At 42.0% G+C, this 23,300-nt stretch overlaps 2 protein-coding genes and 1 pseudogene across 3 annotated transcripts in view; 2 read left to right on the top strand and 1 right to left on the bottom strand.

Moving 5' to 3' along the window:
* Window positions 1-23,300, top strand: part of LOC144981346 (uncharacterized) — a 676,107-nt gene that overhangs the window by 169,688 nt on the left and 483,119 nt on the right. The window lies entirely within an intron of this gene.
* The window catches only part of LOC144986685 (NACHT, LRR and PYD domains-containing protein 12-like), a 151,411-nt gene that overhangs the window by 39,468 nt on the left and 88,643 nt on the right, over window positions 1-23,300 (bottom strand). The gene's annotated exons all lie outside the window — the stretch shown is intronic.
* LOC144987932 (uncharacterized) lies at window positions 10,722-22,645 on the top strand (annotated as a pseudogene). The gene is made up of 3 exons (XR_013651624.1): window positions 10,722-11,446; window positions 13,414-13,487; window positions 19,461-22,645. The product of XR_013651624.1 is annotated as an uncharacterized LOC144987932 (transcript).

Raw genomic sequence — 23,300 nt, forward strand, 5'->3', positions numbered from 1 at the left:
AAGCAAACGGATGCAGAGCATCATGTTTGATCCTCTTCCTTCAGAAACGGCTCCATTGTTCCTTCGCTCAGCAGTTTGACTAAAGCAGCTGAGAGTCTTGATGCAAACAGACCTCAGCAGCTCATCCAGAACGCCATGACAGAAGCACATGCAGCAGCACGTGCACGCTCCCAGAGAACAGCAGCTGATCCAAGTCCTGACTTTGAGGTGAGACCTTTCTGTTCTGCTTGGACCACACTTCAACATGAACTTCATTTCCCATCATTCCATCTGTCAGGAGAGAACAGCTGCAATCAGCTTCCTTCAGGAATGACTGCAGGTAGAAGGATCTTTCATTCTTCAGCACCACCAGGACCCACATCCAGCCCATCAACAGCCAGAACATCAGTGACATCAGCGTCTGATCTTCATCACATCATCATCATCAAAGGACCACCTCTACGTTTTTACAATCTGATGGATTTCAGTCTTTCTGCAGCTTCTCTTCAACTGGATTGTCAAATATTTTCATTTCCTGTTTTCTGTTTTAAATGTTGAAGAAAAATCTTTCCAGTTTTAAAAAGATGAGACTAATAAAGTTATTGGAAAGACGCTGTCTGCTGCAGGACCTGTGCAGGTGCATTGTGGGTAATGATGTTCTGTTTGGGATATTTGCTGGATTCTGGATGTTGACAGTTGTGTTGGTCTTGATTGTTTACCGTTGTGGTTTGGATGTTTGTTGTTATTTGTAGCACAGCTGAGTAGGTTCTTCATAGACAACATGTTGCTCTGCCAATGTGCCTTTGGGCCAACTTGATTGGTCTGTTTGGAAGAATAATGAGGATAAATGAGAACCTCCATCAGATCATGTTTCTGCTGTTTTTCAGAACTGCATCTGAACCTGAAAGCTGTCTGTCATATTTATGCAGCCTTTTTGAATAGAAACTGATCCAAACTGCAGATTCTATTGATTTCTCCATCAGATTTATGTCTAGGGGTGTAATGATAATCTAACATCTCAATTCAGTTCCATTCAGAGTCTCATATGGCTCGGTTTAGCTGTTCAACAATTCTGCCTGATATGAACTTCTATTTTATGAACTATTATTATATCGTTATTGTGTGACTCTTATGTGCTTGTGTGACTATTTATCTTCCACTATGAAGCAGCATAGCGTGTCCATTTGAATAGGATTTAGTGGCATCTAAACTAAGGTGTAACTTGGTGCTGCTGTTAGATCAGCACAGCAAGGGATTGTGGGACATCATTCCTTTTGCCTGTCTGGACGGATTGTTCTTGCCATCTTCCTTCATCTCAAGGTCGTCTCCTCCAAAACTAAAACCATGTCTAGAGGAAGAGCTGCACTGATACATAATGAGATTTCAAAATAAAAGTCCTTCCTTTTTACTGTAATTGAAATATAAATCCATCAAATGGGTAACAATAGATTTAAGTTAAAAATGGTTAATCTACAACACTAAACACATTTTATTTAGGAAAAAAATACTTGATTAACTTTATCAATCTCTTTAGTATCCCAACATTCTGGAAACATTTTTGCAGGTTAACTGTGAAAAGACTAACCTGTTCAAAAGATAAAACAGATCAAAGTAAAAATATTTATATATTTTTTTATATACTGCTCTCTTACTTGTACTGCTGCTGCAACAAGGAAATATCCCCTTCGTGGGACTAATAAAGGAATATCTTATCTTATCTTAAAAACACATCATAAAAGCTGCAAATGCTGAATTCATCTTCCAAGACCAAATCTGGAATTCAAAGAGACTCAAAGCCAGACTGAAGTTTACAGATTTCTGTGGAGCTGAACCTCACTGCTGCACTCAGACTGATGATATAACTACAGAGAAGCCGTTTGTTTGCTTCAGTCTTCTTCACAGCTTCTGATGGAGCTCTGTGATCTCACCACAGTCCTGAGTTCAGCAGTCAGAACTGGACCTGTAGAGTCCAGCTTTGGAACCAGCAGAGAAGCAACAAACAGCAGAAACCCACACTGTGGCAAAGACTCCACACTTCTGACTGATGTTCACGCCGACTTTATTCTTCATAGACAAGATTGGGACAGAACAATGAGAACCAAAAAAACAGAGGAACAGTTCTAATGTCTACTAGAAAACAGGAATCACAAGAACACCAGACACAAACACCAGTCTGGATCTTTATCAGCCTCTTCCTTCATACATTTATAGGAAAATCTTCTCCTCACTAAAATTTATCTAACAAAATATAAACTGCAGTTACTACGTTTTGTTTGAAATAATAATAAAATGTTCACTGATCACATAAAAAGTGTCAGAACTAAAGACGTCTACAAAATCTTTCTTGTGTTGTCATGGTAACACATATGAACCAACTAAAAATTAATTAAAACATTTTAAAAAAGGAAAATATTCATATTTTCTAAACTACAAAAAACAAAGTAATCGGATGTGCTGCAGAGGTAGAGTGGTTGACCTCTGATAAGAAGAGCACAGGTTGAATTACCACTTTGCCCGTCCATGTGTCAAAGTGTCATTGGATAAAACTGAACCCCACATTGATCCTGGGGGTTACAGGTTAGTGCCAGTGTGAGACAGCAAAGCTGCCATCAGTGTGTGAGTGTGTGTGTGCTCCCTTTACGGAGCCCACAGGTGGAAGCCAGGGAGGAGGGAGGGGCGAAGAATGAACAACTGCGCACCTGGGCTTAAATAGGACGCTGAGCAGGTAAGTTAATTGACTGAACTGCCCTAGGGTAGTAACTTGTAAAACACTGCAGCGAGTATCTGCCAGAAATACGACAAGTCGTCATTCTATACAAGAAAAAGGCTTTTCTCCTGTGTGAGTTCGCATGTGTGTTTTGAGATTACATATTTGATTAAAACTCTTTTTACATTCTTTACAAAAAAAAGGCTTTTCTCCAGTGTGAGTTCTCATGTGTCTTTTGAGATGAGATATTTGACTAAAACTTGAATCACATTCTTTACAAGAAAAAGGCTTTTCTCCTGTGTGAATTCTCATGTGGTTTTTGAGACGGGATATTTGACTGAAACTTCCACCACATTCTTTACATGAAAATTGTTTCTCTCCTATTTGAAATTCTATATGAAAAGGTTTGTTAGCCATTCTTGAGCTTTCCCCGGAATTGAAAAAGGAAATTTTTTTCTGCGCTGGAGATTCTTTGTGTTTCTTAACTAAATCATCCTTCTTTGATTTTTCACTACCATCAGAGTCACACTGACTTTCTGACATGTCAGAGCTGTCCACACTTTGGACATGACTCCTGTCTCTTCTTTTCCTCTGATGTCTGCTCTGTGGGTCTGGCTCTTCATCTGTAGTTGATGTTGATTCTGTCTCTTCATCTGTAGTTGATGGTGATTCTTCATGATGGTTTCCTCCATCATGACTATCAGTTACATCAAAGCTCTGCTGATTGTTTAGATCTGCTTCACTGTTCTCATCTTCCTCATAAGTAGGAATCTCCATCAAGGTATCAGTTTCCTGCTTCCAATCAAGCTGCTCTTCATCCTGACTGAAAAAGAGTTCCTCTGGCTCCTCTTTAATCTGTGGTGGTTCTGGTTCCTGTTGTCTCTCTTTAATCTGTGGAAGTTGTTGTTCCTCTACAGTTTTTGGAAGTTCTGGTTCCTCATGTTCCACTCTGAAGTTCCACTGTTGGTTGTTTAGATCTGCTTCACTGTTCTCATCTTCCTCATAAGTAGGTATCGCCATCAAGGTATCAGTCTCCTGCTTCAGATCCTGCTGACTGTTGTAGAAACCTTCTTGCTCCTCTTTAATCGGTAATGGTTCTGGTTCCTCCGGTTCCTCTTTATAAAGCGGAGGGTCAGGTTTCTCCAGTTCAACTCTGAAGTTCCTCTGATGGTTGCAGAAATTTTCATTCACCCAATGCTGGGGGAGCACTGCAAAAACACAAAGAGAATTCTATTATGTTTTAGGACTTTGCGTATTGTCAATTAACGCTATTATCTGCTTATCTGAAAACACCAAATGTCTGTGAAGACTCTCATTCATCCAGTTTGTTTCCATCACAGAAGTAGGTTAAAAATGCTATCTGGACATTATCATTTTCAAAATTGAAAATGTTTCACCTCTTTTCCAAATAGTCAAGTCTGAAATAACTGGTGAAAGAGCTGGTTTAAATGTGCTCCTGGGGGAGGAGTCAGACCTGATACTGAATAGTATTGTTTTTTTGTTTTTCTATTTAACTTGTCCTGTCCAACAGCTAGGCAGACAGATGAGACCTGAGGGCTTCTTGTGTTGGACATATTTTAATTTAACAATAGGGTTCATGAATTTTCTGACAAACCAGAGGTATGTCTGAACAAACCCCTTTTTTAATCGAGGCCAAACCTTATTCATTTTAGACATATTTGAAAATCTTTTGTGTTGGGCCGGATGGAAATGGAAAGGAGGGAAGAAGAGTGAGGGATGTTAGAGAGAGGGGTGATCATAGAAGGTGGTGGTGGTGGTGGTGGTTGGGGGGTGGGGGGGTAAACCATGAAGCAGCATAAAGCAACAAGCTACTGGGTGATTGTCAGTACGGTAAGGTTCAGATATAATACAAATCTCAGAGGGCGGGGCCTGTCCACACACACTCAAATATTATAAACACACTTCAATCAATCACGCAAACTATTAGTGCCAAGGTGAGCTAACACCTGTGCTCAAATGATTGTTTATGTTCTTCTAAAATGGATGGTGGAATGTGAAAAGAAGGAGGCAGAGTGCCCAGCCATCTCCACACCGAGACCCCTGCCACAGCCGCTGCAGCAACCAGAATCCCCCAACGCCACACGGCAGCAGGCAGAGAACAACTGCCCCCCGGGCGATTACTTCCGCCACCTAGGCCAGGGCCAGCAGGACAGCTGCGAGGCCCACAGAGCCAGAGAGCAGGGAGGCATGGGGGGAAAGAGAGGGCTGCCCCAGCCCAACCAGGAAAGCAGCCCCCCCGCTGCGCCAGGAGGGCCCAACAGTGGGCCCCACCCGAGAAGAGTGCCCACAGTCCCAGACCAGCACCTCATCACCACCCAGGAGTTCTGGGCATCCCCCCGCCCCAACCCCAGGTCCGAGCCAGGACCCCCAAAGGAGACCGACCCGCTCTGCGCTCCAGGCGGCCACCCATCAGGCCCAAGGTTGGTCCAGGAAGGAGCAAGGTAGGGGCCAGCTGTCCCTGCCCAGGAGGGGGGCACCCCAGGGAGAATGGGGGGCCACAAGGGTACACCACAGCCACAGTTGTAAATTTGGCGAGGCCCAGTACCCGGGGGGAAAGACCAGAACCCACTCCACAGGGACACAGACACCCCCGGCACAGGTGTGATGTGAAACCCGGCTTTTGGACTTGCCAGAAAGCACAGGCATCCCTCTCCCTGCGTGGAGAGAGGACCGCCGGGCCCAGGAACCCAGCCCCCAGGGGACATGGCCGCCATTGCCAAGGGTCCAGTACCCCCTACCAGGGATGGGGTAGGGGACAGATGGTCCAAGGTCCCACCCTCCTTGCGAAATGAGAGTGTTTGTGAGGGTGTGTGTTCATGTTGGAATGTATATTTTGAGATGGGAGGGTGTGTGTACTAAAGGGGTGCAGTTAAAATTGGTGGGTAGGGCACTGAGGGGACATCTCCTGATTACTCACAGGGATGTCCCATCACCCTCCCCACCAAGGGGCCCTAAATGTCTATGGTGCTGTTAAAATTGCCGGGTAGGGCGCTAAGAGGACATCTGCTGCTTGCTGGCAGTGATGCCCAAGCACACCCCTCACCAAGGGCCCTACATGTCTAAGGTGCAAATAAAACTGAGAGAAGGGGGGGCCCATTCCATACGGCAACCATGGGAGGGGGACCACTGCCAAGTAGCTCCTCCCCCCAAGGTGCATCGCAGGTTTTAACACCCCACCCCCTCACCCTAATTTGAGATTATATGAGGAAGGGGGTTAGTTGGTACAGCTGGTAGACGTGCCCTGGTGGTAAAACAGCTCCCCCCAGTCCGGGGTCCCATCCCCCGAGGCGCCGTCACCCGAGGCCCAGCACCACCCATCACACACAGAGGGAGGAGCGCCCAGCCGGGGTCTCGTCACCCCACGCCAGCCCCGGCGCCCGACCCATGCAGCTTCAGAGAGCTTCACTGTTTGTAGAAGGCAACATACCTATGTGGTGGAGCTGCAGCTGTGGTTTCCAGATGACATCCAGCAGTCTGCGCTGACGACAGAGCTCCTGCTCGTACTGGACGATGGTTCCTTCACAGAGTCTGCAGATTTCTTCAGCAGCAGCAGCTAGTCGCTCGCTGATCAACTCTCTCAGAGACTGAAGGGAAGACATGGTTCCTGCTCCGATCTTCAGCTCCAACTCCCACAAACACCGCCGTCCTCTTCACTGCAGCTCCGATCGATCATCTGCTAGTCTCACAATCCCAGAAAAAAGGTCCAAACAGAAACTTTTCTCCTGTCTGTAGATTTTCCTGAAAGTTCCTGTGATCCTGCAGGAGTCAGTTCTGCTCAGCCTGCAGACCGAACAGAAAAGACTCTGGAAGCTTCCACATGTGAAACTTCAAGACAAAGAATCCAAACAACAACATCTGATTGGTTGACTTTTGGAGGGAAAGCTGCAACAGTCTTCTGTGATTGGTTCAGCCGTCCCTGCCCCCACTAGTCCACTGCACAGGGGGCAACATTCCAGGGGGGGTTGGTAATCTCCTCCTTCTATTGTTTCTGCCCCACTGCCTCTTTCAAAATAAAGGCTTGTTGTAGCAGAAACCTGAATGGAACATCAGAATGGACTCAAACTGCTGCTGGTTTCAAAGCCTCGTTCTCAACTTCCAGCTGAACTCTTCATGAGTTTGAGCGTCTGTGACAAACTCTACAGTTGAACAACAGCAGTGAAAATCTCCATGGATGTCAACTGGGAGAGAATCAACATGAGATTTCCAAGAGTTTCTGCAGGGACTCATCACAAAGTCAGGAGCTGCAAGGCCTGATGGGAGATCTGGGATCCTATTGTGACATGAAGGAAACTCCTTCAAACAGGAAAGATTTCATCTGACACGATCACTTTGATGTTAACATGAAGATGGATCCCAGTGATTCAGCTGAAAAACATCCCATAATACTGTTCTAGATGGTTCTAGAGTGGTGTGGAGATTTCCTGTTTCTTTTTCCTGTTTCTCCAGAAACTAGAAGTCAAACCTGAAAGCAGAAGCTGCAAACTGAGTCTGTGAGGCAGATTTTCCAGCATCACATCCTCCTCATCTGCTGCTGAGATGGAATGATGAAGATCAGCTGAGGAACAGCAGGTTTCCTCTCACATGTTCCTGCTGCAGAAAACACTGTTTCATATCAACTCATCCACATCATGAAGGATCAACATGTTTGACTGAATTTACATGAAAAGAAAAGACGTCAAAGAAATCTGTCCATACGGGAAAGACTGAATGAATCCAAGTTTTTAGCAGATAGATGGAACTTTGTTTGATTTTCTAGCTCTGCTTTTCTCCAAAGATGAAGAACATCAAGAAATAACCAATAAATGCTGATCTGGAACATTCTGTCTGGGAGTCTGACTGACACTTTGACACTTTCTACATTCTGCTTTGATCCGGGTTTGAACCTGCTTTACTGCCACCACAACACATCCAATCCCAGCCCAGAACCTGAAGCTGGTTCTGAACATGAAGCCGGTCTTCAGGGACAGCAGGACTGATGAGTTATTGATCTTCTCAGATGGACTTCAGACCCCTTAGAGCTGAAACTCTCACTTTTCTCTAGGAATCAGCTTCTTGTTGACGACACACTGCTGCAGTCAGGGGAACACACAAGAAACACACACACACAAAGACACACAAAGGGGGAGGAGCTTAGCTCAGGCATTGAAGTCATGGTTGAACTCTTCTGGGACTGATTTTAGACACAGAAAGCGCTCGTGTTGTAATCAATAACATGATTGGTCAGCTTTAGCATCAATGGAAACATCACATGGTCTTTCATTAAAGTCCATTTAGATCATAGTTACAGAAATAAGAACTGATCAGAAGTCATGAATCAATGGATATTCAGAAACATTCAGAATATTTCACTAGTCTGATTGGAATCACTCTATTCAAGAAACAACCAGCAAGAAAATGTAGATTTTCTCTCATGACATCATTATTCATGTGAATTTATCAGCTGTAACCCATAATTCAGACAAATGGAGCCAGTAATTCCAGAATAATCCTCACATAGATGTTGGGTGTGGACCCCGTTTTCCTTTAGATGATCCAGCTCTTGGTCCACTGAACCTCCAACCTTCTTCCATTTGTTCAGCTGCTGGACAGAACAAAGAAAAACAAACAGATGTTTTTGCTGAGTCAGTAAAATGCCTGTTGGAGCTCCAACATGATTGTTGACGGTGTTCCTCCTCTTTCTGCTCCGCTCACGTCCTCATTTTCAGTTTCCTGGTCAGACAAACTAAACTCTTTTCCAGGTTTGAATCATCATCAGAAGAAGAAACTTCCACCTTTGAGCCACATGCTCAGAGAATCCACTTCCAGAACAGCAGAGATTCCCGCCACATGTGACAGAGCATCCAGGTGATCTCCAACTACAGGACATCATCACCTGCCTGTGACAGTCACACCTCCATTCTAGATGCAGCCAATGACCTCTAGGCTGTTTGAGGCTCAGAACAACATGACAGCCAGGAAGACCATCCCTCCTCCTGACCACCAGCTGCTCTGTCTCACAATGGCTGCCATGAGGAAGACTCCATGAAGAGTTAACGCCCAGAGGTCTGCTGGACCAGACACCATTCCTGACAGAGTGATCAGAGAGCAGAGCAGCTGCTAGACGTCTGATGTCTGACAGGAAATCTTCTAGCAGATGTCAGCTCCATCCCATCAGACGTTAGCTGACAGACTGGCGGCCATGAGCTGGAACAGCAGTCAGAAACACAGTCAGAGGGTGGAGATGGGCTGCAGGTGAAGCAGGAGTCCCCGCCAGAAAAGACGCTCAGAACTCCTCCTCTTCTTCAGCTTTTCAGGGATGAAGCAGAAAATGATTTTTCCAGAAACATCCCTCCTGCCTCAACCCACTTGTGTCAAGTAGGAACTTCTGGAGCTGCTGGAGTCAGCTGGTTTCCATGGCAACAGCTGATGAAGGACAGCAGTTTATTTAAAGTCAGACTGGAACATTGATGTTTAAACTGAAACGACTGTTTCTGCTGTCAGAAGCTGCAGAAAGAAGAGACTCAGCGTTTTCCAGCAGCTTCATCCTGCAGAAACATCAGCAGAAGAGAAGCAGCAGCCATGAAGGGACTGAGGACAGACGGACATCCAGCCAGAATCCAAGCAGCACCTTCATCCTGATGAAGCTCCGCCCTCTACCTTCATCAGTCATCTCCAGGCTCCGCCCCAGTCTGCAGCAGCTTCAACTGCTGCCTCCATCCTCTCTCTGTGAGTCTCTGCAGAGTTTTTCTGCAGCTGCTGGTTTTTCTGCAGCAGCAGCAGCATCAGAGCCAGAGAAAGTGGAAAGTCTGAGAAGGAAGCAGCTCTGAAGCTCTGCAGCTGACGGTGCAGCTTCAGGACTCATGAGGAGGAGCACATGCACGGCTCTGATGCTGCTGAACGTCTGACTGAGATGATCCACATTCAGAAGAGAGTTTCAGAGTGAAAGACGTGTGGAAGAAGAGAATCCTGAAGGTTTCTGTGCAGACATGAACTCAGTCAGAGAGCGTCTGAATGTTGGAGGATCCAGAAGAAACCAGGAGCTCATGAAGGTGGTTCTGTTGGAGCAGAGAGCAGAACTCTGATCCCAGTTTCAGGAACAATGCAGGCTCATGTTCTGGACTGAAGAGTTCTCCTGAAATGTTCTGTTCAGACTTCTTCAGGATCACATCTGTGTGTGAATGTGGAGGTTTGTCTGAACCAAGCTGCAGCTCACTTTGAAGCTCCTTCAGGCTCACACAGCAACAATGACAAAGACTGAAGCTGATGTGCTGCCCTCTAGTGGCAAACATGGCATCTGCAGCACACATTTCTGCATTTCTCAACATTTTTGAAGCTCATCCAGAGAATGCCAAAAGTGTTCAAAGCAGTAACCAAAGCAAAAGGTGGCTACTATGAAGAACCTACAATATGACATATTCTCAGTTGTTTCACACTTTCTTGTTATGTATAGAATTCCACATGTGTTTATTCATAGTTTTGATGCCTTCATGTGAATCTACAATTTTCATAGTCATGAAAATAAAGAAAACTCTTTGAATGAGAAGGTGTGTCCAAACTTTTGGTCTGTACTGTAAATAAAAATGTTAAGTGTTTTTTTTTGTCTTAACCTGAAAAAATCTGTGAATTTATTTGAATCTTTCTCAGTTTTTTTATTGAAAAAATCTTTGAAGAAGACACAGAAACAAGAAACAGCATTAAAATCTTTGCAGATTGTCGGTGAAAAATGTTTGCATTCCAAAGATCTTTAATTTTTTTTCACTTTTCTTTTATTATGTTACATCTCAGTTTATATATTTCATAAATTTGTTAATCTAATTTTAATTAAATTTAGTAAATTTCTCAATTGTTTTTCACTGTAAAAAGAATTTCACAAATATTGCTTGTGTTTGTTATTAACTATACAGTTTAATGTTTATTTACAGTCTTAATTATTCTCTTTAGAAACTGTTTTTTTAGAATGTTTTTGCTTGAAATTTCCTTTTTTTCTTTTTCCTTTCTTTGTTTACTTAAGAAATTTCTTTTTTCAGTACAGTAGTTTAGAAATACAATAAACAAATGTAAAAAGGTTTAGTTAATCTCTGAAGCATTTTGTAGTCAAACCTGATTATTGGAATGAGACGCAGTGTGATGACGTCACAGCAGCTCTCAAAAGGTTTCCTCGATAGATTTTTTTTCTATTTTGATTTTCTTTTTTTTTTTATTATTTCCTGAATTACATTTGAAAAAAAAATTGAAGCTTTTTGAATCATATTGAGGTTCAGTTAAGCCGTTTATACGTTTCTTTTTAATAAAGATCTGTACGTGACCCGGAAGTAAACAGCACGAGGCGCTAGCAGCGTTAGCTTGTTAGCAGGCTAGCAGCGTTAGCTTGTGTTGAGAGGTCGGTGGTGTTTTGTTGGGACGTTTGTGAGGTTTTTGGACAGAAAGGACGATACGTGGTTCGTGTGGGACTCTCAGCATTTTCCAAAGTGTCGTAAATGAGTGAAGAAGTGTTGAACGGAAAGACAACGTGGATTGCTGTGATTGTGAGACTAGCAGATGATCGATCGGAGCTGCAGTGAAGAGGACGGCGGTGTTTGTGGGAGTTGGAGCTGAAGATCGGAGCAGGAACCATGTCTTCAGAACCTCAGGAAGGTTCTGTCAGAGAACAACTTTCTGCTGCTGAAGGAACCATCGTCCAGAACGAGGAGGAGCTCTGTCGTCAGCGCAGACTGCTGGATTATAGCAGCTGGAACCCGCAGCTTCAACTCAACATAGTCGGTACGTGACTAAACATTTTAAATGTACCGATGCTGAAGTTTGATTCCGATTCGCGAGGTCCTTAAAGGATCATTCCACTGCATTTGTCCACCTTGGACCAGGTCCTGTTCAAAAACCGCTGAACCTAAATTTTGATTGAGCAGTTGAGTTGGGAAATAAAAAGACACACAAGAGTCTGCATGAATTTTCAAACCTTTTGCAAAAGGGGAGAGGTGGAAAAACACGACCTGTTAGGCTCTGTGGCTGTCCTCTCTCTCTGTCCTCAAGGCTAAAAGGTTTTTTTTATTATTCAGTAAGGGAAGATGTAAACATACTAGATACGTCATTAGAATGGTGTGTTTTTGTCTAGTTGCATTGCAGGTTTCGTGGCTCCATTATCCAGTATAGAAAGAAAACGCAGAACAAAAGTCAAAAACGTGTGACAGAAAAATAAACTTCCTGGTTGAATGAACGTCAACATGAAAAGAAAAGAAAAAAAACAGCTACTACCCTTTTTTTAAGAAGACACAAATGTGTCTTCCGTGCCTCCAGCTGGTTCATCACCGGGGTGATCTAAAGTCCCACACTGTCAAAGTTCTAGCCATAAAATGAAAGAGCATAAAGACAACTAAGCTGGCGTATTCTGGAACTGAGTGAGGAACCTTACAACCGCACGGACGCATTTCTAACCGAGCGACCGCATTTTTCAACTACCTGTAATCCAAAGTAAGCGGTGATCCCACCTGATCAGTTCTTCTTTGCACGCTCACCTGGGTTTGCACACAGTGTTAAGGGGCGTTTTCTTCGTAGCAGTGTTCAGGGGTGTCTATGTCACTCTTTACAAGAGTCGTCAGCATATTCGTGTTATAATGAATATTTTGTAGGAAAGACCGTCTTTATTTTATTTTGTTGCATATATTTTTCAAATTTGAATAGAAATATAAATCGTGATTAAAGTGGTCAATAGTCATGAAGATACTGAAGCTACTGTCACCAAACCTATACACACTAATAATTACCTTATTGTCATACTAAAATAAAGAATGTCAATATTTCACTTTGTTTATCTTTAGGAATTTTTCATATTAACAAATGGATCAGATTTGATCAAAAATCCTCAATAGCTCTGAAGATGCTAGAATTTTTTTGACATAATCTTTATTGTATTAGGAAGATAAGGTCATGATTAGTCGGTACAGGAAGTTCTGTGTCAGAGACTACAGCATCTTCAGAGCTATTGAGGATTTTTGACCATATCTGATCCATTTATTAATATGAAAAATTCCTAAAGATTAACAAAGTGAATTTATGACATAATCTTGATTGTAGGACAATAATCAAATCAAATCAACCTTTATTTATATAGCACTTTTTCAACAACAAATGTCACTCAAAGTGCTGTGCATAAAACACAATAAAATTGTGTTTAATAAGATCCTGATTAGTCAGTACAAAAAGTTTGGGGACATTTGGTTTAGTATCTTAAAGCTTTTGTGCACATAGGTTATGATACATATCTTTATTAAATTTTAAAACTATATGCAATTAAATAGAGATGGACCTTCTCACTAAATATGTAATCTAGCATGAATATTCTGACAAGTCGTTTATATAAATATAGACATGTATTACTTTTTTAAAGGTTTATTGACTTTTAAAGAATGGTGTTTCACAGAGTTTGCACTTTGTTGACGGTCCCCTTGGCAGCCGCTTCGCTGCATGTCTGCATTCACAGCTTGAAGTGGAAAATTCTGATTAAAAGGCAAAAAAAAAAAAAAAACAATCTTTTTTCTTTTGAAATGCATTTGTAGTTCACTCTGTGTGTTAATACGAAATAATAGGGGTGTAAGAAAAATTAAATTCTACAAAATATCACGATATTTCATTTGGTGATATTCATATCAATCAAAATGCTGTCAGCACGATATTTATTTAATTATTTCTTCAGTGTCTGACTCTTGTTTTCCACTTCCCCCTCCGACCTCTAGTTGGCAGCAGAGCACACGGAGCCTCTTTGAGCTGCACCACACCACACAAGACAACAGGAAGACTGCAGCCAGAGGCAGCTTGTTCTGTTATGAGACATGAACTACTTCGTTTTTCCTCGGAATGAATAACAGACAAACTCTGTTTCATTTTGCTACCAGCAATATATAAAAACGTGGGTTGCTGTGCTTTTTAGCGGCTCAGATAAAAACGAATGAAGCAGCGCAGCGGCTAATTAGGGTTGTGCTGATGGACGATGGCATCATGATGGGTGACTGACCTCACAATGGAGAGACACCATCGTGATGCCACGCCCCCGCCACGCTACGAGTCGACACCTTAAGCCACGATTAAATGTGCAAAATATCTTGATCGGATCAATGGTCGAATTAGAATCCAACCGTGTAGATGGACCCAGAAAAATGTTTTCAGAATATAACAAACATTCACATGGGTCACACTTTCGATCGGAATAAATCATTTGCACATGCGCAGTAGGGTTTGAAAAACCGGAAGAGGATATGAGTTCCGCCGAGCGGCTATATACATAGACATGTCAGCTCGGTAATATACGAGATGATTTTCTAAACGTGCTTTTAACAATGTTCACTCATCCTTTTAATTTTAATCCATGTGGCCAGCGCTTCTTCTGTTGAAGAACGGAGCCGGAAAGAAGCCAGGGCTAGCAGTATGCTAACACGGGCTAACAGCATTAGCTTTGGATGAACATAAATCCATGCGGGAAATTCTGCAATCTAAATCTTGGCTGCACGAAAATCTGTGGGAATAACATCATCCTTTATTTTGTCGGGACACGACTGGAAACAAAACCACATGATTGTTTGAACGGTTTCTAAGGACTGAGCGACATTTCTGCTTTAAGCTCACACACTGCCCCAAACAAAGCCGGTTTGTGTGCTGACGATGCAAGCTCTGCCCTGACACACAATTTTAGACCCGGTTCTCCTGAGTTTGGTAGCTCGTTCCCCTAGAGCTGCGAGACGGATCGCAGTCCTAAGTCTCCCACACATAGCGTACACGTAACAAAGCTTCTTCCCTACCCCTCAAACACAAAGCTGTAAGTTTGCGCTCCACCAGTCCACTTGACTAATTAATGGCGGGAGCGGACTACTATTTTCTATTTTGCTTATTTGTTTGGTTAAAGTCACTTCCCTCAGTTTATACTGGATCCTCGCGGATGAGTCATTAGTTGGATAATTAAAAAAAGTAAAAAGGTAAAATAACTACGATGGAGTTTTAGGGCCACCAAAAAAAAAAAACTAAAATTACGAGTTTTTATCTCATAAATTTACAAGATTTTATTTATCATCAATAAATAAAAACTTTAATGAATCGTAAATCAAACAAATGAGCTTCCAGACATCTGGAACGTTATCAATAAACATTCAGCTCACATGTTCAACAAAGTTTAGTCGGTCTGCTCTGCAGCTGCACGGCGTTCACCTGCTGCTCTGCATGCTCACTTCCAATGTAATCTCCTAAATTTACGAGTTTTTATCTCCTAAATTTACGCGAAAAATCGCGTAATTTTACCTTCTTTTTTTTTTTGGTGGCCCTAAAACTCCGTCGTAAATAAAAAATGATAATTATATAACAATTATAATAATGAAAAATTACCCCCCCCCCCCCCCCCCGCCCCAAGACAATATCATCGTCCATCCCGATGGTTTACTGCAAACATCGTCAACTGCCAATTTAAGGGACATCGCCCAACCCTACGGCTAATGCACTAAGCATTGGCTAAAATGCCTCTAGGCAATAGATTCTAGTTCAGCGATCTGATGGATCAGAGGGATGTGTACAATGTTCTGAAAAGAGACCAACATCGTGGTGATCAGCGTTACCAGTTTACTTCCGCGTGTGAGAAAGCGTGGCTGCACAACGGTGCAGGGCAGACTGTGATGTGAAAAAAAGCATCTTTGTCACATTAAAGCAGCTTCCATTCATTTTGTCATGCTGCCTCATTATCACGCTTGGGGGAAGAATCACTGCCCCCCCCCCCCCCCACACACACACACACAAAGATAGTGAAGGGGGAAAACAAGGAGAATAGCTAGAGCAGCAAGTTAAAAGACGCGCCGCCAGCATTGAAGCTGCATCACCGGAGTTGTGTGACAAAGACGTGGCTGTTGCTGGCCTGAAGTCGACAGCCCGGCACAGATTTTTCCAGGCGTAGCTTCCATTGTCTTCTGTGAGCAGGGACACAAACAGAAATCAGGCTCCGCCCCTCTGCAGCGAGGTGGAAAACGAGGGATTTCGGTTTTTATTGAATGCATTAGAGCCACGCTTTGACATTCCCTAAAAAGAAAAGTATTTTAAAAAATTAAGTAAAAAAGTATTTTGATTTTTCTTATTCCTAACTACTCCTTGTTTTATCAGGACCAATTTGGGTAAACACAGAACTGATATCCTGGAGATGGTCAATGTTTTCAGATTTGGGTAATTTCCCACGGCACACCTGACTATGTCCACACTGGGTTAAGGCACATTCATTCTTTGTTTTTTCTTATATTGAAATATATTTTGGTGTGGAAATCAGACAGTGTTGACTGTTCCGTTTCTATATTTTTAGTTACCATAATAAAAGCACTATTAATTTGTTTGGGTAAAAGCAGCTGAAATAGGAAATACAGTTGCAGTGCTTAACATTAAGATTATTAAAAAAACTGAATTTGACCATTTTATAACAATGGAAGACATGCTGAAATTCAAGTATAGTTTTTTCAAAGTCATATTTAAAAGAAAAGAAAAAAGAAAGAAAATATGTTTAGGTAAAATATTGGGATACATATCGTATCGCCAGACTCTTGCCAATCACACCCCTACAAAATAATTAGATACTTGCTGTCACATTTGAATGTTTATCAAAAGAGTTATTGAGGCCAGAAGTCCGAATCTGTGAAGATCTTTCAAACCTAAACAAACTGCAGCTGCTCTATTCCTCCGTGTAGCTGATAGCTTGCAGTTTAAACTGTACTTCATAATCATGTCTCTATGCATTTCCAGGGTTTCCAAAGCAAAGTTGTTGCATTATGAGCATATCTGCACTTTTTACTATGGTGGGGGGGTCTCCTTTCATGTTCTTACCTCTCTCATGCTGTTCTCTCCTAGCTCCTCTTTACTGAAGTCGCACAACAAAACATTAGGGCCAGTACGTACATTTTGGAGAAAATGAATGTAAGACTTTTATGTTCACCTTATGGTTGTGAAAGTACTGTACATAAAAAAATATGATGAAAGGCAAAGAGCCGCATGCAGCTTAAGAGCCTCCTGTTAGCCACCCCTGCTCTGAAAAATGAAAGCTCCTCCTGCCTCGCCGGATTTAACCAGCAAATTTCAGCTAATCAGATCAACCAGAAAGATTAATGCCCCCTAGTGACAAACACACTCCTGAATTCTGCACCCCCAAGGGACAAACGCCCCATTAACACTGCGCGCAAACCTAAGCAAGCAAGCAAAGGAGAAGTGATGCACAAGATCACTGCTCAGTTAGGATTGCAGGCGTGCAGTTGTAAAATGTGGGGTCGCTCCGTTAGAATTGCACCCGGGCGGTTGTAAGGTTCACTCATTCAGTTCCTGAATACACCCGCTCAGTTGTCTTTGCGCTCATTCAATTAATGGCAGCGATGAAATGCCACCATCCACCATCACCACCGGGTTTGGAAAAGCCGGTCAGCTGCGTGACGGAGAGAACAGCGCATGCTCAGGAGTGAAATTTACCTCAGAGTCATAGTGACACTAGACCATCTATTAGCAGCTCCGTAATATACAAGAGGATCTTTTAAACGTACGTTTATTATTGTTTTGTTACGGTTATTATGAAGCGCCTGTTTGCTCATCATTTTATTTTTAATCTGTGTGGTCAGTGCTTTTTGTGGCAGAACGTACGGTTAGGTGAAGGCTAACATGCACTAACAACATTTAGCCTGGATGAACATGAGTCGATGCGGTAAAAGCTGCAATCTGCAGCTTGGCTGCACGTAAATATGTGGGAATAACATCAGCCTTTATTTTGTCGGGACACGACTGGAAACACAAATTGACGTGGTCGTTTTAACGGTTTATATGGACTGAGCGGAATTTTGCTTTGAAAAGCTCACAGCCTCCGTGTGAGCTGGAGACATGTTCTCCTGCTGCTCGATCACATTGAGCTGCAGGGCCGATGGCAGTCTGATGGCTCCCACACGTAACAACGCATCCTCTCTTGCCCCTCATCCACAAAACGTACAGTATTAAGTCCGATTGCTCTGCACAGACATGATTCCCTCCAGCCACCGGCGCAATGGGAATGAAGCGCTACTTTCTGGAGCCGGCCCTGGCCAGGGGTGTCTGAAAAGATAAGAAGGGGAGACAAGGAGCCCGCGGGGCGAGCGCGGAGCACAGAGGCGTCCGCGGAGCAACAGTGTTTGTTGTGGAAGGAAACTTCTGCACGCGCCGCACTGAGGCGCATATCGCGCTGAGGCGCGCGCTTTTCAGTCGCCGCTGGTTTATTTTACTGGTGTGTTTTTTAACCAGCCCCGTTACTAGCATAATGCTGCCGCGACACAAGTGGAAGTAGAGCTGTTCTTCCGTTCGCCCCTCCATCCGCTGTTGCAGTGTGGCGAACCGGTGTTTTTGTGTCTTCCTGCCTTGCTCTCTCTTGGACCTCCAGCGGGGTGGGTGTCTTGTCTGGAGCATGGGGCGGGTCTCCCTTGGGGACCCCTCGCTTGTGCCTTGGGTTGAGGTGGAAGGGATGCTCATCTGGAGCTGGGGGTGCTCTCCCTGGGTGGGGCCGTGATTTGGGTTGTCATGCACCACAAAGCTGTTTATCAGTTGCCAATAAACCACAGAAGAAGAACATGCACTATCAGCATTAGTTTGTGTTGAGAAGATGGTGGGGTTTTGTTTTGCAGGGCTATTTTTCTTGTTTTGGGGTTATTCTTCTGGTCGGGGTGGAGCTTGCACTCTCTGTCCCCCTCTGCCTTCCTGCTCTCTGGTGTTGGGGGCCCTGTGGTGGTCCTGCTGGCCCTGGTCTGGGTGGTGGACATGATTGTCCTGTGGGCGGTGTCCACTATCTGTACTATACTGTGTAGGGGGTCTACCACTGCTGCTTCGGTGGGGCTCTTGGTGTAGGAATGACCGGACGCTACATTCCATCATCAACAAAACAGAACAGAATAAGGCAGAAAAAGAACAGCAACACCCACTCGAGCACAGGTGTAAGCTCACATTTGCACAAATAGTGTGCGTGACTGAAATGCTTTGTGTGTGTGTTTGTAAGCGTAAGTATGTGCTTATTAAAAATATAATTAATATAAATAAAGTCTAGCCTAAATTAATAAAGTGGTTCATTCAAATATACTCCTTGTGTGTCAGAAGATTCATAACCACATGTTGTAACAGTAAAATATGTCCAACCTAAGAGGTCTTCAGCTCTCATGTTTGATCAGCTACTGGACAGGAAGTTGGGGAAAAAAATAATTTCAAAATGAGAAAATCGAGTCGATATTGGAAAATACCATTTGGATTGAGACACCGTGAGTGAAAGAAGGCGTCTTTGTTAAGAAAGATAAACCTTCTCTTAATAAGAGGTGGTCTCAGGTTTAAATCAGTCCCAGACAAACAAACCGAACCAGTTTCACTTCCAGGTCTTTAGGAGTCCTTTGTTCTCATCTAGAGTTGGAGAGACGGGGGCTACACTCCCCAACATGGCCATCTCTTTCAGCTGTTAATGTCATTTATTTTAGGTAAAAGGCTATCAAGTTTTTCCAGTGTCAAGTTTGACTCCTCCCCCAAGAGCACTTATAAACCTGCCTTTTCACCAGCTAATCCACAATTGACAATTTGGATCAAAGGTAAAATGTTTTCAATTTTAAAAATGATAATGTCCAGATGGCATTTTTTAAACCTACTACTGTGATGGAAACAAACTGGATGAATGAGAGTCTTCACAGACAATTGGTGTTTTTAGATAAGCTTTTAATAGTGTTTATTAACAACACACTAAGTCCTCAAAACATAAAAAGTGTCTCTTTTTGTTTTTCTGCAGTCCTCCCCCAGGATTGGGTGAATGAAGATCTCTGCAACCGACAAAGGAACTTCAGAGTTGAATTGGAGAAACCGGACCCTCCGCATTATAAAGAGGAACCGGAGGTACCAGAACCATCACAGATTAAAGAGGAACCAGGAGAACTCTGCATCAGTCAGGATGAAGATCAGCTTGATCTGAAGCAGGAGACTGATACCTTGATGGAGATTCCTACTTATGAGGAAGATGAGAACAGTGAAGCAGATCTAAACAATCAGCAGAGCTTTAATGTAACTGATAGTCAGGATGAAGAAGGAAACCAACATGAAGAATCAACATCAACTACAGATGAAGAGACAGAATCAACATCCACTACAGATGAAGAGACAGACCCACAGAACAGAGATCAGAGGAAGAGGAGAGACAGAAGTCATGTCCAAAGTGTGGACAGCTCTCACAGTGAGTGTGACTCTGATGGTAGTAGAAAGGATGATTTGGTTAAGAAACAAAAAGAATGTTCAAAACAGGAAAGACTTTCCTCCTTCAAGTCTGGCGAAAACTCAAGAATCAAGAAAAGTCCCTTTCTTGTAAAGAATGTAATAAAGGTTTTAGTGATTCATCTAATCTCCAAAGACACATGAGAACTCATAGAGGAGAGAAGCGATTTTCATGTAAAGAATGTGACGTTAGTTTTAGTCAAAAATGTAATCTGAAAACACACATGAGAACTCACACAGGAGAAAAGCCTTTTTCTTGCAAAGAATGTAAAAAAAGTTTTAGTCGTATATCTCATCTCAAGAGCCACATGAGAACTCATACAGGAGAAAAGCCTTTTACTTGTAAAGAATGTCGAAAAGGTTTTAGTGAATCATCTAGTCTCAAAAAACACATGAGAATTCACACAGGAGAAAAGCCTTTTTCTTGTAAAGAATGTGCTAAACCTTTTAGTCAATTATCCGAGCTCCAAAAACACATGAGAACTCATACAGGAGAAAAGCCCTTTTCTTGTACAGACTGTGACAAAAGTTTTAATCGTATATCTCATCTTAAAACACACATGAGAACTCACACAGGAGAAAAGCCTTTTTCTTGCAAAGAATGTGATTCATGTTTTAGTCAATTACCTCACCTCCAAAAACACATGAGAACTCATACAGGAGAAAAGCCTTTTTCTTGTAAAGAATGTAAAAAAAGTTTTAGTAATGTATCTAATCTTAAAACACACATGAGAATTCATACAGGAGAAAAGCCTTTTTTCTTGTATAGAATGCAATAAATGTTTTAGTGATTCATCTAGTCTCAAAAAACACATGAGAACTCACATAAGAGAAAAGCATTTTCAAACATTTTAACATAGGATTTATTAAAAACTTTAAACTCAAGAAAACATGGAGCAGAGAACTTATGCAGTAAAAAAGAAGGGGTTTACATGAGAAGAGGAAAAGATTTGGAAAAAGTACTCATTTTCTTCCATAAAGACAGAAACTAGCATTTTATTAAAATTTATGATTCTTAGATTGAAATATTTTAAGCCTTGGTTTTATGTTGCCATGTACTTATTGGATATACTGCTAATGTACCTTCTTGGAAAGCCCAAAGTGCTTAACATTCAGTCCCATTCACTCCCACACACACCCATTCAGACACTGATGGCGGCTGTGCTGTCTCACACTGGCACCAACCTGTAACCACCAGGATCAATGTGGGGTTCAGTTTTGTCCAATGACACATGGAGGGCAAAGTGGTAATTGAACCTGCAATATTCTGATCAGAGGTCGACCCCTTTACCTCTGCAGCACAGTCGATCACTTTGGTTTCTGTATTTCAGAAAATGTGAATATTTTACCTTATTTGTATATTTTGGTAAATTTCTTGTTTTTAATATTTAAAACTCTAGGGATCAAACCCTAATGTGCTCATATACTCCAAAGCAGCCAGAGCTTTAGTTACATGACATATTGATGCAGTCATTCAATAAGAAGGAGACACAAGTTAGCGTTGAACACATAACAATGAACAGTTTTATAAAGACTGTGTGCTGTTTCAGTCATGTACTGCGGTGAAGTCCAATATAGGAGCTTTTGAACACCTTTCTCATATCACAACTCTGGTGATCGTCGAACGTTGTCATCAGGTCAAATGATACTTAAAAGGGTAAAACAGAAAGCAAATGATCAGTACAATTAACGTGTATATATATGCATAGCATTGCATCACAACTTTACAAACTCCAAAAATAATAGACTTATAAACATGTTTCTTTTATCGAAATTCAAAAGTCTCAAGATTAAATTTTCTCCACATTCCGGCGATGCAACCTCTTAATTAAGACGTATACAGAAAAATTCTTTCCACTGACAAACGAAGTGTGTGCATGCTAGTGAATCCTTTGTTTCTACATGTGCACTTTTCAATAAAGATTATTCAAATAAATGTTTTAAACAACAGTACCTGGCGTCTCCAAAAACACGTTCAAAATAATCAGCCCATTAACAGAAGATTTAAAACACATTCATAAAACACTATAACTGTCACTCATAACAGAACAGACTGACATGAGCTGAAAACATCCTTTTTTCATGAGATTGATATGATACTCTAAATTTTTACAACAGACTTTGTATTTTATATTCTTTACGCAACAATTATCAAACCAATAAAATAAAAGAACCAATATGTTTAAATCTGTGTAAAGTTACTAGACAATAAGAGCTTTGCTGCTTTCATTGACAAAAATGGTAAAAAAAAAAAGTCCGCACAAGGAATTCTTTCAGATGTATCCGTTAATGGAAATGTGTTGTTTTGAATTAGTAGAGTTAAATCTTGAAAGGATTCATTGTGATTGTAGTTTAAGCTGAGATGATGAGTATGTTGTTCATGTGTGTTACCATGAGAACACTAGAAAGATATTGTAGATGTCTTTAATTCTGACACTTTTTATGTGATCAGTGAACATTTGATTATTATTTTACATAAAAAGTAGTCACCGCAGTTTATATTTTGTTAGACCAAGTTAATTGAGGAAAAGATTTTCCTAAAAAATGTCAGAAGGAAGTTTTCAGGCAGATAAAGAACCAGACTGGTGTTTGTCTTTTTCTTGTGATTCATGTTTTGTAGTAGACATTAGAACTGTTCCTCTGTTCTTTTTGGTTCTCAGTGTTTTGTTCCAATCTTTACTGTGAAGAATAAAGTGAACGTGAACATCAGTCAGAAGTGTGGGTTTCTGCTGGTTGTTGCTTGTCTGTAGGTTCCAAAACTGGACTCTGTTCCAAAATAGCAGAGCATGTGACGTACCTGGGTAAGTTCAAGGGTAAATTCATTGATGTTCTTCATTTTTAGTGCCACACATGCATGGCACTTTAAATACAAAGGACTGCATTCACTATAAACACATTATTTCAACACTCCATCCATCCGTCCATCTTCCTCCATTTATCCGGAACATGTTGCGAGGTCAGCAGTAGGGCTTTGACGATAATCGTATCACCGCATCACCGCACTTTTTTTTTAAAGTTTTGCATATGGTGCGTGATTGAAACTATAATAAACACATTAAACACATTTATCTTTGCTGATAATTTATTTTCTCTGCTAGTCCTGTGTTCAGACTTCAAGGGTTTCTATGGGAAACCTTTTATCACTCTTCTCTCCTCATCGCACCCGCCTGCGGGGGATTTCACTGTCTCTTAGAGAAGCATGCGGCACATGCTCACTCTACTTACACACACGTGCGCTGTTTCAGAAACATACACATCCTCATTCTACAAAAGAAGTTTCTGTCTTGCGAGGAAATACAACATATTTCCTGTGTTCTAATTATTCATTTCCATTACAAGCTGCGTGCGTTCTTGAGTGCGCGAC

The sequence above is a fragment of the Oryzias latipes genome, chromosome 2, assembly GCF_053564925.1.
Source record: "Oryzias latipes strain Hd-rR chromosome 2, Olatipes_Hd-rR_3.1".
Lineage (NCBI taxonomy): Eukaryota > Metazoa > Chordata > Actinopteri > Beloniformes > Adrianichthyidae > Oryzias > Oryzias latipes.